General features: G+C 31.5%; 1 non-coding gene across 1 annotated transcript; it reads left to right on the top strand.

The window, feature by feature from the left end:
• The first annotated feature begins 6,825 nt into the window (after positions 1-6,825).
• Trnar-ucu (transfer RNA arginine (anticodon UCU)) lies at positions 6,826-6,898 on the top strand. The gene has a single exon. It is a non-coding gene; the product is annotated as a tRNA-Arg (tRNA).
• Positions 6,899-7,304: the final 406 nt, after the last annotated feature.

A 7,304-nucleotide genomic window follows, 5' to 3' on the forward strand; every position in this document is an offset into this window, starting at 1 on the left:
CAATTCAACTGGTTATCAAAACAGGACGCTATATTCGTACTTTAAAAAAAAAGTATTTTACGAAACCATACTGAATTGACACTTATACTGACCAGAACGGCTAAGTCGAAAACTCCTTTTCTTATCCATCACTGTGTTTTGAAAGGTCTTCGTTAGTCAAAGTAATTGCATGCCAACCTAGATCTGAACTTACCAAGCATCGTTCGTTGTATTTTGCAGTACGTTAAACAAAGAAAACAACACTTCTTACATTTCATGCCCCTCGTTAAGTAGTTATCAGATCATAAATGGTCTGTTTTGGGGATATCTGGTTGTTTGTGTCTCTGTTCTCTTTCTTTATGTTGTCTTAACAATAGTCTTCAAACACGCATTTAATTTTCCACTGGGTGTTAACCGGAATACAAACTCGATTTATTTAGTCATTTCATACAGACTTATTTCGCGAACTACAAATACTAAATGTAATATTATGAAGCCAACAGAGGGCATACACAGTAATTTATCCAAAGGATAAAGAATGTGACTCAAACTCAGAAACAACAATGCATTTCAACTTGGTACGCTAAAGTAATAACGTAGCGTAGCAAGGAGGAAATTACCACTATCTCGGAGTTTGAACAGTTTTGATTTTGACCATAATATAAACTGCGGAAAAAAAGAGTATATTGACAGATCAGATAAGTTAATGGATTTTTTCTATGTCTGGTTTCAGAAGAAAGACATTAATCAATTCGGACAACATGGCTAATTACCACCACCATACCCGGGCCACCACCATTACCAGAATAGCAAATACCCCCGGGTCACCACCACCACCAGAGTATCAAATGATCGTCCCCTTAGACATTCCTTCTTTTTTTTAATACATATTAATTAACGGTTTTTCAGCATGCTTTCCTTCAATTTAAAAAGTTCAAATATACATGTAACTGATTAATAGTCAATTTCTTAGAGTAGTAAATTACAGAAAAATGACAAATATATTGTTTAACAAAAATATCATCAGACATGTCAGTAGATATAGGAGGATGAAGTATGAGTGCCAATGAGACAACTCTTCATCCAAGTCACAATTTAAATAGGTGTATTCAAAAACGAAAAAAAAATTGAAATAAGTACTTTATTTATTTCTCCTCTATTTTTTAATTCTGGAAATTTCATAAAATAAAAGTCTTGATCATAGTAGTAATTATTTATATTATAATTTCACAAAAGGATATGAATTTGTTTAAATCTTAAATTTGCAGGCTTTTGGTAAATATTCATTAGGTGTATGTATTTTAAATTTCAAAATGATATACATTAAGGAATTTTATGAATTTTAAAATGAAAAAAAAAATCACTTAAAAGTATTTAAGGTTAGGAAATCCCAATAGAGGTATTTTAGTTAAGATGACTTATTATTTATCCACAAACGTCATATATCAACCTCATATGTTCTAAATAAAATACTATACTTAGATATTAGTAAATACATAACAATTGAAGTATAATTTCGTGACCCTTTTGGCCATCCTATTCATTCATGAAGCATGCATGAAAAACCCGGAAGTTAGATTATTGTTTTATCTTAATTTACATGTAAAAGGATCAGGTCATAGGTTTTCCTTTTATGTGAATTCTAGGATACTCATTTATTGTAGCAAGAAATCATCGATCCTTTTCTTGTGATTAATATTCAAGACTTAGTTGTTTTTAGCCAATCAGACAAAACTGCAATTCTTGGTCCGGATTTTACTATACTTTTAATGTTTTTTGGTTTGATCAGCTGTTTAACGTCTGTAATAGGTTTTGCATTTTTCAAAAATTGTGGCCTCGAGCATCATTGAAGATACGCTAGTTGTCGCAATGCATATCTGGTTAAGTGAATTTGTGTATCAAAAATGTTAATAACTACCATTTCAGGATAACTCTGCTGGTGAACAGCTAGTCCCTGAGGGTGTCATCACCCCAGAAGCCAGTATTTAAGTCCAAGCATTTACATACTGATATTCAATTTGTCTGATTGAAAATTGATGTTGTAAAATCATTAACAATTTAGGAATATAACTCTATCTCTTGGACAAGCTCTGTTTCTTCCGGATTTGACTATAGTCTATGTATTTCTGTGGTTTGATTTGCTATTTATCGTGTGTTTTATAAGTACTATGGTCACGATTATTAAAGAAGATACTTTGTCGGAATGCGCATCTGCAGTAAAATTGGTACCATCAACGCTATATTATGATAGAACGAATATCTCTTACCTATTATGTCTGAATGTTTTGTTCAAACATTGTCACAGCAATATAATAGAATTTTATGCGACTGACATACAAATTGCAAGTGAGAGGTCTAGCTTGATTTAAAACCAGGTGTTATTCACCATTTTCTACAAAAGTCCGGAATATGACAGTTGTAATCAATTCGATTGGTGTGTTTGAGCTTTCGATTATGTCAATTGACTACGGAATTTCCGTTGTTAATTTTCCTCGGAGTTCGGTATTTTTGTTATTTTACTTTTTATACAAAGTGTTGTAAACTATAATTGAGTCAATGATTATAAAGCAATTGACAGTAGATTTTAAAATTTAATGTTAAAATATGAATGTAAAACGTTATTCATCTGAAGCGCTGTTCTTGATTGTTTTTCATCATGAAAGCATGAAGCTGAATATTATGAAACCAATGATTATAAGAACCGAAATAGTCGAAGAGTTTTATAACCATAATGGATAATTAGAATATTATCTGATCTCACCATAGGTCTTTGGTTGGAATTGTTCTTTTCAATATTTGAATTCTTGTCTAGTGGTTCGATCACTTGTTCTTCTTTTGCAACTCGTCACGTCGCCTTATTTAAAGAAAATTAGCAGAAAAGTAAAATAAAGTTGCTATATATATTGTAATGTCACATTAAGATGAACATGGTGTTTAAAAAAAAGAAAAAAGGCTTAAAAAGAAGATGAGGCGAATGGTTGGATGTGAAATATGCACTATAAATTTCTCCATAGTTTGATAAATATTGAAAATCACAAACATTTCTTTAGATATACTTCTGGCAGGCCAGGTAGGTATAACAAGCTATTACATTGATTCTATTCGCAACACTGCTGCAAACAAATCTAGAATAAAATAAAATAAAAATATAAATCAATTGCTTTTAAAAAGCAATTGTGAAAGGTCTTTCACCCCCTGAACTTCTTGTGTATAACTTGGGACAGACTCACCAACATGTTTCTGACCATTCTACTCCTCATTAACTGTGACTGGTACACTAGCACAACATAAGACAAACCTGTAAAACGGTTTAAAAAAAGCATGACTTACATTAGTTGTTAGGTCTGGTAAAATGATATGAGAGTAACGGGTAATAATAGGAATATAATACAACAATGATGACTAGCAATGTTTAAACCAGAGGGTAATATAACAGATTGTTACCCCAGGACTTAAACATTGCCAACCGAGGCGTTTAATGCAAACGAAATCCTTATAATATATGACACTTGTACCAAACATGATATTTTGTCTTTGATAAGTTTCCTCGTTTTTTTACCTTAAATATATGTTAAATTAAAAAGAAATGAGCCAACGCATGTGTTTGAGACAATATTTGCCTGGAAGATCGGAATTAATTTATTCATTTCTTGAATCAATTTGGCGAGGTGTAAACGATACAATCTGTGTTAGTTGCCTTTGGGATGGAATAATATCCTCTCTTCCGTCGCAAATAAAGCTAAAATAAGATTGTTTGTGGGAGTACATGCTTCTTTTTAAACTGGCAGACACGTTAAAAAAGTAAAATATAAAAGACAGAGTATTCCCTAGTGTGAAGATTTTTCTAGAAAACACTATCGAGTCTACTGTCTAAGTGGTCAATATTAAGATAAAACTAAATCCAAGGCCAGCGACCGATATTAAAGGTAAACAGGAAACGGAAATCGGTTCCATCCTACAAATTTGCCTTGTCCGGAGTGAACACGCACTTCAACTATATATGATTAGGGAACGATATTGTGATTCACGTTTAGTACTTATAAGTATAATTTTAATTCTTAAATCATAAACAAAAGAAAATAGTTCACTTTTTTTCACAAATCTGAAACTTTTCTACGACCTATACTTCATTAGGAAGATATAATTTGATTTTAAACTACGGGTTTACTCAAAATTCCTGTCCAGCCATTTTCAAATTTGATTCTAGCCCCTCCCTCTAAAAATCAAATAGTAGCTCCCTTGTAAAAGATGTGGTGTGATCGCTAACGAGACATCTTTCCTCATGAGTCTAATAAGGCGGATGCAAACCATTATTATTTCACAAAAATTGCATGATATTATCAAGAATTATTAAAATCCATATGGTGGTTTTGAATATTTTACGTTTTGAGTGTTGATGATATCTATATTGAACAATTTAATTATGTGTTTTTAGATCAGAATATTGTATAATCATAGATATGATGGTGTGACTTTTAATTAAACGATATCAATTAATAAATATAAAACCGAATTCTGAAAAATTGAAATGTAACAAATTACTAGCATGATAGTAGTGGTAATATAATAATATAAAACTTAAATACATGACTTCAAATCGTTTTTAAAATTTATTGATGAGTATACAACATTCTTATCATACGTATATGTATAAATATATTTAAGAATAAAAAATATATTAAAAAAAAGAAAAGAAAATAGAAAACAATTTCAATCAAATAGGTTAATATTATACTTATATTGACAGAAAATTCATGTTATAAAATAATACACGATGTTCTTGATGTATAGCTTCTTCGTACTGATGTTGTTTATCATCTTAACAACGTGTTTTCTAGTTTTTCATTTGTTTTTGTTCTTTTATTAATATTACTTTTACTGTTGAATGGTTTTATTTGATAATCGTTTGACGTGGCTCGGTACTTATACATCTCGTCAATGTGTTTGTATTGGCTTTCATTTTTTGGTAGTTTGTTTTGTATATGCGACTTTTTGTATTTCTTTTGCTCTTATAACGTGACTCAGTACTTTAAAAGATCCCGTCAGTATGATATTTTTCTATTATATGTCATTAATATATATTTCTTTTTTGAATTAATATATATATACGTTGAACCACAAACGTCAAAATCAATAGTGGAATTAACTAGTTGTGGATTCTTATAATTTCAATATTAACTTTTGGACTAGTTTAAATCTGGGTCTCTTTCTGAAATTTATTCTTACATACTTTTGATTTTTTAACCCTGTGTGCTAACATTGCCAATGTAAATTTTGTTTGTATGCACATTGAACGACAAATGTATGTGACGTATAAATTTTCTGACGTCAGACACTCAAATCAATGAATGTATTCGTAGATAGTAGATTTTTTTTGTGTTCTGTTAAATTGTTCCTTTTAAAATTGTTCTACGATGATGACTGATGTACCCATTTTTTGACTATTTTATTTATTGTGTCTGTTTATTTAACGCATCAATGTAAATATAACGGAATTTGACGAGACTAACATTAAAGTGAGAGGGTTAGCGCTATAGAACCAGGTTTAATCCACAATTCTCTACATTTGTGTCAGGAATATGACAGTTCTTGTCCATTCGTTTTTGATGCGTTTTGTTATTTGATTTTGTCATGTGATTATGGACTTTCCGAATTGATTTTAAGTTCAGTATTTTAGTGATTTTACTTTTTTTTTTCCAAAGTCCGATATTTGTTTGCTTTCTGTTAAATACAATTACTTTCGTGTTTCTGGCCTCAGACCACAATTATTCTTCTCCTTTGCTACAATGCATCTTTAAGTAAAAGTCAAAATAAATTAAAAAATTTGCACCGCTTCAACATGTTCAAACATGAAATAAATGCGACTGCTTCTATATAGACCATTATTAGTCTAATAAAATATGCTTCTAGGACAATCCATCAGTGCTTTTTCATTTGAGAGCCTTATTAACATGCCAATGGTAGGATACGAATCTTGTATAAATGACTAAGACCAACTAAGGCTAAAATCCCGAGCTTATTCCTCCCCCTTTTCCCCTCCTGTCCCTCATTGTAGAGCGCTAATTATTGTCTAACAGAAACCGTTATCAGTACAATAACCATTCAGTGAATTATCGTAAAACTCTTGACTTTAAACAGGAAAGACGTATGCCAGATCCTCCTCAATCATGTGGTTTTCGTTTATGCCGTTGACTTTTTGTGATTACTTAATTTGCTGGTTTTTTTGAGTGATTATTTGATTTGCTGACCAAATATTTCATGATCATTTGATTATTTGATTTACTTAGGACTGTATTCTTGAATATTTGGTTATCGTATTTAAAAAATAAATAAAATGATTATTTGATTATATTGGTTAACCATTTGATTTGGCCCCATGAGGGATATGACAGACACTGATACACATAATGTGCATGGCAGGTTTTAAACTAGTGTGTCGACGATAAATCTCCCGGCTTCTCAGACATGTGACTATATTATGCTGCAGTCCTAATTTATGTCAGTGGTGAACAAACACACTGGAAAGGGCTTCGTTATAATAATTTGTTAGATCGATCTGAGATTACCATTCAAGGTACATACGTAAGTCTCAGTATCGATACCGTGAGAGGCTGAGAACAGAATTGAAACTTCAGTCTTAAGTCTTACAAAATCACAAACCTGACGTCGTGGCAGGGTATTTATACATCACCACTACAAAAAGGCAATAAGTTGAAGCTAATAAGATCTACATTAATTTGACTGCACCAAAAATAGTTAATCATAAGTTATTTGCTCGATCAATGGTGTTATATTGTTTATTTCTAAGTCATGTATTATTATTTAAATAAACAGCACATATGTTATGTCCGCGTAGCGCAGGGGATAGCGCGCCGGACTTCTAATCCGGAGGTCGTGGGTTCGAATCCCACCGTGGATGACATATTTTTGTTTGTTTTTTTCCTTGTAAACCTCTTTGTCCTAATGTGTCAAGGCGTGATAGTGTCTTTGCGCGTTGTGAAACATCTAAAAACATGTGGATATAATTTATATATACATAGTTAAAAAAATATGCTCTCTTTTTTTCTCTTTTTGCTATTGAAATAAGCTGTCAGTGAAATATAAAGGATGCAATTAAAGCATGAAAACTGTTCCACTTAAACGGGTAAAATGGTGTCTCGACTTTTTAGAATTATAAAGGCATATTTTGCATCTCATCGATCGATGGAAAGATGAATGATAAAATTTCCGGGGTAATATCATTTAGACTCATTGCTTGTAACTATTTTTGGTGCAAGAATGTAGTTTTTATTGGCTTTAACATATTTTCCTTTTTGTTATGAGGA

This window comes from Mytilus trossulus, chromosome 4, assembly GCF_036588685.1.
Source record: "Mytilus trossulus isolate FHL-02 chromosome 4, PNRI_Mtr1.1.1.hap1, whole genome shotgun sequence".
Lineage (NCBI taxonomy): Eukaryota > Metazoa > Mollusca > Bivalvia > Mytilida > Mytilidae > Mytilus > Mytilus trossulus.